This window comes from Cherax quadricarinatus, chromosome 100 (genome assembly GCF_038502225.1).
Source record: "Cherax quadricarinatus isolate ZL_2023a chromosome 100, ASM3850222v1, whole genome shotgun sequence".
In the NCBI taxonomy this organism is placed as follows: Eukaryota; Metazoa; Arthropoda; class Malacostraca; order Decapoda; family Parastacidae; genus Cherax; species Cherax quadricarinatus.
The window spans coordinates 6,323,616-6,336,103 of NC_091391.1; the positions used below are offsets into that span (position 1 = coordinate 6,323,616).

Here is a 12,488-nt window from a genome sequence, read left to right on the forward strand (position 1 = left end):
TTGATTGGCACACTGAGCTAGAAATCTATACAGATATTGACGAATGTATTAATAATTTTCTAAAAAAGACCCAATACCTCTATAACAAGCACTGCCCTAAAAAAACTAAACAGATGACAGCAAAGAGACTGAACAGTCCCTGGCTAACACCCAGCATTCTCAAATCCATAAATACAAAACACCAATATGAAAAACAGTACAGAATGGGTCACATAACCAGAGACCAAACAAAACGTTACTCGTCAATCCTAACCAGCCTGATAAGAAGGGCAAAAAAATTGTATTATGAGAACAGATTATCCAACTTACGAGGTGATATAAAAAAGACCTGGAAAACACTATCTGAAATTCTGGGAACAAAAAAGATATCACGAAATAGCGAAATAAAATTAGCAAAATCAGATGAACCCCAACTCCCACCAACAGAAACAGCAAACAGACTCAATGATTTCTTCTCCACTATAGGACAAAACCTTGCCCATAAAATCCCAAGCTCAGATACCCCACCAAATAACTACCTCACCGGCAACTACCCGAACACACTGTTCCTAGCTCCGACTAACCCATACGAAGTCTCCCTTATTATCAATGCACTGAAAAACAAGGCAGGAGATTTAAGTACCTTACCACCCTTTATATATAAAAAAGTGTCACAAGTGCTATCTCCAATCATTGCAACACTCTTTAACAAATCCATTGAATCCTCCACCTTCCCTACAGTACTCAAAATAGCAAGGGTCACCCCGATCCACAAAGGAGGAGACCAAACAGAGTTGAATAACTATAGGCCAATATCCAACTTACACCCTCTCTCAAAAATCTTTGAAAAACTAATTCATAAACGAATCTACTCCTACCTTATCTCCCAGAACATACTCAACCCCTGCCAATTTGGATTCAGGCCTAATAAAAATACTAATGATGCTATTATACACATGCTAGAACATATATACACTGCAATAGAGAAAAAAGAAGTCCCACTGGGGATCTTCATTGACTTACGTAAAGCTTTTGATACAGTTGACCATGACTTGCTCCACGTAAAATTGTCACACTATGGTATAAGAGGGCACTCCCTCAATTACCTCAAGTCATACCTCAGCAACAGAAGCCAATATGTGTACGCAAATGGGGCAAACTCTTCTGCGCAACCAATTACAGTTGGTGTCCCACAGGGAAGTGTCCTTGGCCCTCTTCTCTTTCTCCTATACATAAATGACCTTCCAAATGCTTCGCAATTACTCAAACCCACACTATTTGCAGATGACACTACATACGTCTTCTCTCACCCGAGCCCAGTCACACTAGCCAATACTGTAAATACCGAATTACAGAAAATATCTACCTGGATGAGGACTAACAAACTTACACTAAACATTGACAAAACCTACTTCATTCAGTTTGGTAACAGAGCTACAGATGTCCCTCTTAACATAATGATAAACGGATCACCTATCACAAAGCTAACAGAGGGAAAATTCTTAGGAATCCACCTTGATAATAGACTCAAATTTCATACACATATACAACAAATTTCTAAGAAAATTTCCAAGACTGTAGGCATACTATCGAAGATACGGTACTATGTTCCACAGTCAGCCCTCCTGGCCCTATATCACTCTCTTATTTACCCCTATCTCACCTATGGAATTTGTGCATGGGGCTCAACAACAGTTAACCATCTCAGACCACTAATTACCCAACAAAAGGCTGCAGTTAGAATGATAACAAATTCTCACTACAGGCAGCACACTCCACCAATATTCAATACACTAAACCTACTCACCATACAAAACATCCATACTTATTACTGCACCTATTACATACATAGAACACTTAACTCTGATATTAACCCTCCCCTCAAACATCTCCTTGCCAACCTCAACAGAACACATGACCATAACACAAGGCACAGATCACTCTTTGATGTTCCTCGTGTTCATCTCACACTATGCAAAAACTCAATGCACATAAAAGGCCCTAAAATCTGGAATTCATTACCTGTAAATATAAAAGAAACACTACCTGTTTATAAATTCAAGTCTCTACTCAAAGATCACTTACTCACCCAAAACCAAATAAATACTGAATAACTGAACCTTATAAATTGTATATCCTATATGTTACTCACAATTATATCACATAAATGTTAAACCTAGGACCCCAATCTAACTTTATTATTTTTTTAAATACACTACCTAACAGAATACCTTCATAATGTACAGCTGTCCTGTTGTAATACTCACTTGTGCTTTATAGTAATGCAAGCAACCATGACCTGTTACTCATTTGTGCTTTATAGTGTTTACAATATCACTGACTTCATCATTGCTTAGTTAATCTTAAGTTAATTTTAAGCCAGCCCGTAATGCTATGCATAGTATAAGTGGCTTTGGCATACTGCTCTTATCTGTATTTTTTTGTACCTCTGTATGTGTGCACAAATTTATAATAAATAAATAAATAAATAAATATTCTGTACCGACCGGGTCAAGAGAACATCTCACCTGATGCATTCTCTAGGTCCCACTGTGGAGCAGCATGTCATGATTTGCAATCACTCTCAGCGCTCCACAAGGCTTTGTGTCACCCAGGAGTTACACGCCTGTACCATTTTGTCAAATCAAAGAACATGCCCTACTCAGTGGAAGATGTGCGACAAGTGATCAGAGCATGCAGAGTATGTGCAGAGTGCAAGCCAAACTTTCATCAGCCAGAGAAGACTCATCTCATAAAATCCACCCAGCCTTTCGAGAGACTGAATATAGATTTCAAAGGACCTCTACCAAGCACAAATCAGAATAGGTATTTCCTTAACATAGTAGATGAATATTCAAGGTTTCCCTTTGTATTCCCCTGTGCAAATATGACTGCTTCAACTGTTATTAGTTGTCTTTCACAGTTGTTCTCTATTTTTGGTATGCCAGCTTATATCCATTCAGACAGGGGATCCTCGTTCATGAGTAACGAACTTCAGGAGTTTTTGTCTAGCAAAGGTATTGCCTGCAGCAGAACAACAAGCTACAACCCTCAAGGCAATGGTCAAGTGGAGCGGTTCAATGGTACTATATGGAAGGCAGTTACAATGACATTGAAGTCGCGCAATCTACCTGTTCAACACTGGCAAACTGTCCTACCTGATGCTCTTCACTCTATTAGATCATTGCTGTGCACAGCTACTAATGCAACCCCTCATGAAAGACTCCTCAACTATTCACGTCGTTCCTCTATGGGAGCCTCCGTGCCCACTTGGTTATGTCATCCTGGACCCGTTCTCCTGAAGAGTCACCGTAGGATGAACAAGACGGATCCTTTAGTGGAAGAGGTAGAGCTCCTGCAAGCTAATCCACATTACGCCCACATTCGCTACCAAAATGGTGAAGAGACTACAGTATCTACAAGACATTTAGCCCCAGTTGAAATCCCCATTAGTGTGGAATCTCAAGATACACCAATAGATGTGAAAGATGCTTCGTTTTCTCCTGGAAAGCCCCTTGAGACTACCCCTACGGAAATAGAGGATTCTGCTCCAGCAGTTAGTCAAACCCCGCTGGAAAATATTGAACCTGGTGAAGAGCCTCAAGGGCTACGAAGGTCGGGACGTGTACGTCGCCCACCTAACAGTTTGGGAGATTACTGTCTCTGATATTTTAGAAGGGGGAGATTGTAGTGATACTGGTCCTGTGGGGAGCAGCAGCAGGATAATACTGCACCACCTCTCGGGGCCCTTAACAACAACAACAGTTTGGTGTGTGTCATGGGCGCCAACACTTGGTGTGTGATTCTCTTCTCTTCTACTATCCCTATATTAGTGATGCAGATTACATGGTGAGTTTAAATATGTGGCCTGTAGTTATAACTTTTCTCTTGATATATGCAAGACATCACCATCCCTGTAGAAGCCGTTATTAGATGTACTAGTCATTATATTTTGTTGTTGCAGAAGTACTATGAAGATTCTATGTTCAATAAACCCCTCAAGGACGGTTCCTTGATGTTGGTGAGGGGCTCTTGATTTAGGGAATTGGATCTGTGCTCCAGTTCCCCAAATTAAGCCTGAATGTCTTCCACATCCCCCCCCCCCAGGCGCTGTATAATCCTCCGGGTTTAGCGCTTCCCCCTTGATTGTAATAATAATAATAATATGTTCAATAAAGCCTAGAGATAAGGCCTGTGTTTCTATCACAACAATCACATAAAAAGATGATAAATACACCCCACAGTAGAATAAATAAACATAAATATGAGATGTGGGAGCCAGATAACTTGTACAAGTGACGGCAAGAATAACATTTTCTCTAATCTAACATAAGAGAAAATGTGTTACTGGGGGTAACTGTAGAAAATTATTCCTTTCGTATGTATGTAAGTAAGTTTATTCAGGTATACACAAATACAGTTACATAGATTATCATACATAACAACATATGTGTAGAGAACCTAGGATAACCCAAAAAAGTCAGAGTGACTTATTACCATTGCCTTCACTCAGAGCATCATTTCTTCTCAAAATGATGTTAATAAGTAAGTAAGTAAGTAAGTTTATTCAGGTATACACAAATACAGTTACATAGAATTATCATACATAGCAGCATATGTGTAGAGAACCTAGGATAACCCAAAAATGGGAAGTGTTCTTCTTTATTTATTCTACCTTATCAATGTAGAGACAACCTGTACACAATGTAACTTGTACACAAACCAGACGTGTACACTTTGTTTGTTTACAAAACTTACCTTCTCCTGGTTTGTTTACATAACTGCGCCTGTCCCCCTCAATGAAGGTTCCTTGATGTTGGTGAGGGGCTCTTGATTTAGGGAATTGGATCTGTGCTCCAGTTCCCCGAATTAAGCCTGAATGCCTTCCACATCCCCCCCCCAGGCGCTGTATAATCCTCCGGGTTTAGCGCTTCCTCCTTGATTATAATAATAATAATCTGCGCCTGTCCCCTCTCATGCACTCATTCTTTCTCTCTCATTTATTCGTTTTATCTCATTTACTTACTCCTGACCCTACATTAAAACTACAAATATTTTAAGGTAAGTAATGAGTGAACTGTATATACATTTTATTGCTCTGGGATGCTTAAATATCATAGAATATATATGTGGGTGGGTTGGCCTGGTATGTTAGCCTGGCTGACTGTGGAAATTTATTTGGTCCCTAAAGTTCCACAGGACAGATACGACGTACAAAGGGGTCCCAGCATAGCCGTAATGGGACGGCTGAGCTGTGTGGCCCTTATAACTCACCCAAACAAAAAGCGTTCTCCCTGAACATAAACACATTTCTCTCCCCGGGTTGGCGATTGATGGTAGGCACTTATTTATTCATAGATTTACCCTTCAGGGAAGGAGTAGGTAGTTTTACTGTTAGTATATTAATATTAGGTTTACTAAGGCAACTGTAGATAATAATAATGTAGACCTAAGACCTTAACATAGGTAGTAATAGGCCGATAATGTAGGTAAACACTAGGATAAGTTAGCTAGGGAGAACTGGCAGCCCTAGTTTGAACAAAGAGATGAGGGTATGGAAGAGAGACCAGCTCGCTCTTCTTAAGACAGACACCAACTGGACAAGACGTGCCGTGATCAGCAGACGGCGCCCCCCACGTGTCTTCACATCTGAGACCTGGGGAAATCTGGTAGAGGCACCTCGATGTACCGTAGATGACCTCCGTCAGGCCCATACAGTAAGACAAGACCTCCACTTTTATCTCGTAGATTTCTGGCCAGTGTCTGGGGAGATTGTGAGTGAGTTGATCTGTGGGCCCGGTGTGCAACAGGCAGTGCATGCCCAGTAAGTACCAGTGTCTCAGAGCAGTCTGGAAGCTAGTGTCCGTGTCTGCATAGTTATACTAGGGGATACATACCCTCTTGGATATAGGAATTTCTGAGGTGCAGGCAGGACACTAATAACGATTGAATATTGCAGGAATTAAGGCTCCCGGTTGCACATGGTTTCTGAGGGGAAGTCCAGAGGGGCTAAGGCTAAGCTTAGGGAAGTTGAAGATCAGGATATATGCTGCAACACCAAGTAAGTTAGTCCTTTATACGTGCATGCAGCCGAGTTTCTTGCAACATCAATCATTTGTGAAAATCTGTCCTATAAGCCACTTGTGAGGCTGAGGTACCCACCTCAGAGCTCGGTGTCAACAGAGTTTGCCAGGGTAGGCGACTCACTTGGAGGCAGTCCTCACAAATTTTCACAAAAGTGGTCCTTCGAAAACCGTGATGTGGAATAGCTAGGTTAAGCTATCATAGCTAGGCCACAGTTAGGAACCAGTTTAACAGAGTTAGGTTAAGTTAGCACTCCTAGGCCCAAAGTTACACAAAGCTAGGCCAAGCTGAATATACACAGAAGTTGTTATTTGCAGTAATTTATAGGCAGGCCAGGTAATATAAGATAAGATAAGATTTCGTTCGGATTTTTAACCCCGGGGGGTTAGCCACCCAGGATAACCCAAGAAAGTCAGTGCGTCATCGAGGACTGTCTAACTTATTTCCATTGGGGTCCTTAATCTTGTCCCCCAGGATGCGACCCTCACCAGTCGACTAACACCCAGGTACCTATTTGCTGCTAGGTGAACAGGACAACAGGTGTAAGGAAACGTGTCGAAATGTTTCCACCCGCCGGGAATCGAACCCGGGCCCTCCGTGTGTGAAGCGGGAGCTTTAGCCACCAGGCCACCGGGCCACTAGGCTAGGCTAGAGAAGCTTGTGTTAGTTCCTAGCTCCGACTAACCCATACGAAGTCTCCCTTATTATCAACGCACTAAAAAACAAGGCAGGAGATTTAAATACCTTACCACCCTTTATATACAAAAAAGTGTCACAAGTGCTATCACCAATCATTGCAACACTCTTTAACAAATCCATTGAATCCTCCACCTTCCCTACAGTACTCAAAATAGCAAGGGTCACCCCGATCCACAAAGGAGGAGACCAAACAGAGTTGAATAACTATAGGCCAATATCCAACTTACACCCTCTCTCAAAAATCTTCGAAAAATTAATTCAGAAACGAATCTACTCCTACCTTATCTCCCAAAACATACTCAACCCCTGCCAATTTGGATTCAGGCCTAATAAAAATACTAATGATGCTATTATACACATGCTAGAACATATATACACTGCAATAGAGAAAAAAGAAGTCCCACTGGGGATCTTCATTGACTTAAGTAAAGCTTTTGATACAGTTGACCATGACTTGCTCCACGTAAAATTGTCACACTACGGTATAAGAGGGCACTCCCTCAACTACCTAAAGTCTTACCTCAGCAACAGAAGCCAATATGTGTACGCAAATGGGGCAAACTCTTCTGCGCAACCAATTACAGTTGGTGTCCCACAGGGAAGTGTCCTTGGCCCTCTTCTCTTTCTCCTATACATAAATGACCTTCCAAATGCTTCGCAATTACTCAAACCCACACTATTTGCAGATGACACTACATACGTCTTCTCTCGCCCGAGCCCAGTCACGCTAGCCAATACTGTAAATACCGAATTACAGAAAATATTTACCTGGATGAGGACTAACAAACTTACACTAAACATTGACAAAACCTACTTCATTCAGTTTGGTAACAGAGCTACAGATGTCCCTCTTAACATAATGATAAACGGATCACCTATCACAAAACTAACAGAGGGAAAATTCTTAGGAATCCACCTTGATAATAGACTCAAATTTCATATACATATACATCAAATTTCTAAGAAAATTTCCAAGACTGTAGGCATACTATCGAAGATACGGTACTATGTTCCACAGTCAGCCCTCCTGGCCCTATATCACTCTCTTATTTACCCCTATCTCACCTATGGAATTTGTGCATGGGGCTCAACAACAATTAACCATCTCAGACCACTAATTACCCAACAAAAGGCTGCAGTTAGAATGATAACAAATTCTCACTACAGGCAGCACACTCCACCAATATTCAATACACTAAACCTACTCACCATACAAAACATCCATACTTATTACTGCACCTATTACATACATAGAACACTTAACTCTGATATTAACCCTCCCTCAACAGAACACATGACCATAACACAAGGCACAGATCACTCTTTGATGTTCCTCGTGTCCATCTCACACTATGCAAAAACTCAATGCACATAAAAGGCCCTAAAATCTGGAATTCATTACCTGTAAATATAAAAGAAACACTACCTGTTTATAAATTCAAGTCTCTTCTCAAAGATCACTTACTCACCCAAAACCAAATAAATACTGAATAACTGAACCTTATAAATTGTATATCTTAAATGTTTCTCACAATTATATCACATAAATGTTAAACCTAAAACCCAATCTAACTTTATTATTTTTTAAATACACTACCTAACAGAATCACTACCTAACTGAATGCAACCATATGACCTGTCTTTGTAATACTCACTTGTGCTTTATAGTAATCTGTTTACATTAATGTCTTATCACTGATTTCATCATTGCTTAGTTAATCTTAAGTTAATTTTAAGCCAGCCCGTAATGCTATGCATAGTATAAGTGGCTTTGGCATGCTGCTCTTATCTGTATTTTTTTGTACCTCTGTATGTGTGCTCAAATTGGAAATAAATAAATAAATAAAAATAATTATTTACAGTGATTACAAGTAATCCAGAGTAGGAGACTTGTGGGTTAATTACTTACAGTGGATTTGCAAGGTAGCCACAGTTAGGCTAGGCTTGTGCAATATTTACAAAAGTTATAGTAGCTAGGACAGATTTAACCTAGTTATTATTTACAGGGAGTTATAAAGCCAGGTTTAAGCTCTAGCACACTAGCTATAGGTTAGGATTTACCTTATCCAACCATCCACGCTAGACTGACTAAGCTGGGCACAGTTAGGCCAAGCTGTCTACATACATTATTCATTTACTGTTTCACAAGTTGATTTGTTGAATTTATTTGTGTTAACCAAGTGATTTTAATTTGTATACTGCACTTTTATTGTGTGATTTTCATTGTCTTTGATTCATTTTAATGTGGGATTTGTGAATTGTACCTGAGACTAGGTTAAGTCCTGTAATTATTTGCTGGCATTGTACAGGAAAGTGCTAGGTTAAGCTTTCACATCGATACACATTTTGATTGGGATTTGAGAGCTAACAGTGTACATTGTAAGTCAGAGTAGAGTCAATATAACAAAGGGAATTGTTAAGCTTGTTGAGAAGCCTTAAGACTCGTTCATTCTTACCTAACACCGTGACGTGCTGTGGGGTGGACTGGGTAAAGTACAATTAGTGTCACACTCCTCATTAAACTTTGACAATGGCAGATGGGGGTTCAGGAGAGTCTGGTTCAGTGTTAACAAAATTAAAACGATCAGTAGCGGCATACAAAGGGCATCTGAACAGAACGCATAACAGGTGCAAGGCTACTTGCCAACGCAGTAACGTAGACTGCGATGATTTGCAAGACTGCTTGAAGAGTTTGGGGGAAAAATGGGAAGCCTATGAACAAGCATTCTCAGCATATGAGCTACAGGCTATTGAGGATAATGAATCCCAGGGTAGTCTTCAGCAGGCTCTGGACGAATTCACTAAGGATGATGTAGATTGTCATCAGGAGATGAATATGTACAAAGATAAGTTAAATTAAAGGCTAGTATTCCAAGGGTGATGTTGAACACCGCAGGTACCCCAAACAGCCACACACCTGTCAATATGTTGCCCAGGTTGCCCCAGTTGAATTTACCGACATTTGACGGAACCTTAACTGAGTACATTGCTTTCTGGGATCAGTTTAAAGCCCAGATAGATGACAGGAACGATTTGTCAGATGCCGTCAAATTGCAGTATTTGCGGTCGCAGCTCAAGGGTAAAGCCTTAGACCTGGTCTGGCACTACCAGATTACTGACTGTTACACTCCAAGTATTGTAACCACTATTTCCTTCTTTTTAGAGCATAACAACTTTGGTCAGAAAGGTTAGGGTAATAATAGTGATCCTCCGGAGTGCCTAATTTTAATTAAGTATATTCATAATACAACAAAAGCCAGAAATAATATACGAATTATCGTATATAAGTTAAGAATGCATGTTCTATATTATCCAAAATATATATAAGGCTTTCATAACAGATGATTAGGAGGAGATCCTAGATATAACATATATGTATATAGAGATTACTTTAATGTATGAAGTCTTGTTTCCCAATTGGAAGCAGTCAGAATAAAACAGAATATGTCCAGGCCGGATTATAAACCTTGGCCAGTTACCAGAGACGAGCAGGAGTGTTCTCGTGGGCTGATACTTCTTCACTGCTCGTCCCTCAACCTTGAGCATACAGGTAAAGTGGGTCACGTGATGTGACTCACCAACACTCAGAGTAGTTGAACATAAAGGGGGGGGAAGGGGGGGTATAACCATCGAACATCACGGCTAACCATACACCGGCACACCGGGCGGCAGGCAGGTTACTATACCTCCAATTAAACTTATGGCCATGTTACATAAATTATAATACTAATTGTTAATAAGAATTAGCCTTAATAATACAAGGACGTTCATTTCCAATTTAGCTATTAAAGGAAATAACCGCAATGTAATATTAAAGAAAGGTTAACCATAGGGGCATGACACTGACACTAATTACCAACATGCCAAAGACCAATTAGAAGACATGTTTGGCAACACTGAGGAGATAAAGGTAGCTATACTTTATCGGTTGTTGGATCTAGAGGCTTGCCGACATGACCGTCAAAGCCTAGAGAAGTTCCGTATTGAAGTTATGAGCTTGACAAATAGTTTCAAAGATTTGCATGATGAGGATGATTCAGAATGGGTCCTTAGCCAGGTGATTCAGAGGAAACTGGCTAGCACTACAGTGCATGAGTTGCACTTAAAATATCGGACGAATAGGTTCACGATAAAACAAATTGTTGAGGGGTTGGGAGATCTCGTTTCTCATTTGAGTATAGGTGTGAGAGAAGAGTCACCACCATCGCCACATAAAACCCCAGAAAGTTGCTCAAAGATCTCGAGAGATCAGTCTAAAGTTCATATGACTAACGTTGGAGTGTACTATGGTAAAGAGGTGTCTAAGGTAAGAACCTCTAAGCAGAACCTCAGAGGCACTCATGCCAGAATGTGTGTGTTCTGCGAAGGCGAACATGCTAGCACGAGTTGCTCGGAGTATATGACACTGAGCAGTAGGCAACAGAGACTAAGGGAGTTGAGACTCTGCTTCAAGTGTTGTGGGGAACACTTTGCGAGAGACTGTGGCACCCAGCTCAGTGAGTGTCGAGTCTGTTGCAAAGGTAAGCACCATAGTGCACTATGTCCCAATAATTTAAGGGAACCCCAGGCTAGTAGGGATATCTCTCAGGTAGAGATAGAAAGTGAGTCTGAGCCTGAAATGGTAGCCAGCGTGATTAGTGGGAGTGAAGTCTCTAATCCGAGTGAGAATCACGGAGGTGCTTCCCTACCTACAGTCATGGCAAAGGTTGTGAGTGGGCACAGGTCCGAAACAACCCGATTATTCTTTGACCCAGGAGCACAAGTATCCTTGATAACAAAGAAGTTGGTGGCTAAATTAAAGTTGAAGGCCACAAAGAAAGTTAGTATGATGTTGGGAGGGGCTATAAGTCAGGTCCCACCCAAATCTTATGATGTGGTGGATGTCACAGTCAAATTAGGTGGACATCGCAGAGACATTACAGCCTTGGTGGTAGAGACATTACCCACGGCAATTACAGCGAGAGGTCTTGCTGCAGCAGCTAAGCGATTGAAAGACCTTGACGTGAAGCTGGCAGACCAGGGAATTACCACTGACACGGTCAGAAATGTAGGTATCCTGGTGGGAGCCAATCATATAGATGACTTCCTGTCTACACGACGGACGTTTAAGGAAGGAATTGGTTTATACAGATCCCCAGTAGGATACATCATAGGTGGCAGGATTCCACCTGAATTCCCTGCCATGCCAGATAGAGGAGAAGCTGTCCCCATGATAGCTGGGGGAGTAGTGATAATGAATACCAGTATACACTATGAACCGCCAGGGAAGCTGAACCAGGTAGGTAGTGATGAACACTCGGCCACCTTGGGAAAACACTTTTACAGGGTACGTAAAGAGGGAGATAGATTGCCATTAAATCCAGGGAACCTCGTAACAGTGGGAGGAAAGGCTACCAGGGCATGTGGGCCACTGGGTGGGAAAGTACGGAGCCACTCAGTCAAGGGTAGACATACGAAAGACGTTAAAGTTAAAGGAAAGGGTGCTAAGACCACCGGAACCAACAAGTTTACACCCCCAGAGGTCCACGCAGGGGAAACTGGACGGTTGAAGTTAGACCGGAGTCTGCTCGACGAGAGTGGCCGGACGGCACTCGTGTCCAGGGTCTGCTGTGGGGGCTCGCGGAATGTGAACTTGATTTAGACTTAGCGCCTACCTTCGCCGGCGGGAGGATGTGGAAATTTATTTGGTCCCTAAAGTTCCACAGGACAGATACGACGTACGAAGG

General features: G+C 41.4%; 1 long non-coding RNA gene across 3 annotated transcripts in view; it reads left to right on the plus strand.

The window, feature by feature from the left end:
- Window positions 1-5,240: 5,240 nt before the first annotated feature.
- Window positions 5,241-12,488, plus strand: part of LOC138851108 (uncharacterized) — a 53,390-nt gene continuing 46,142 nt past the window's right edge. For all 3 annotated transcript variants that reach the window (XR_011390989.1, XR_011390990.1, XR_011390988.1), the window contains exon 1: window positions 5,241-5,315. This is a non-coding gene — a long non-coding RNA (uncharacterized lncRNA). The remainder of the gene's footprint in view (window positions 5,316-12,488) is intronic.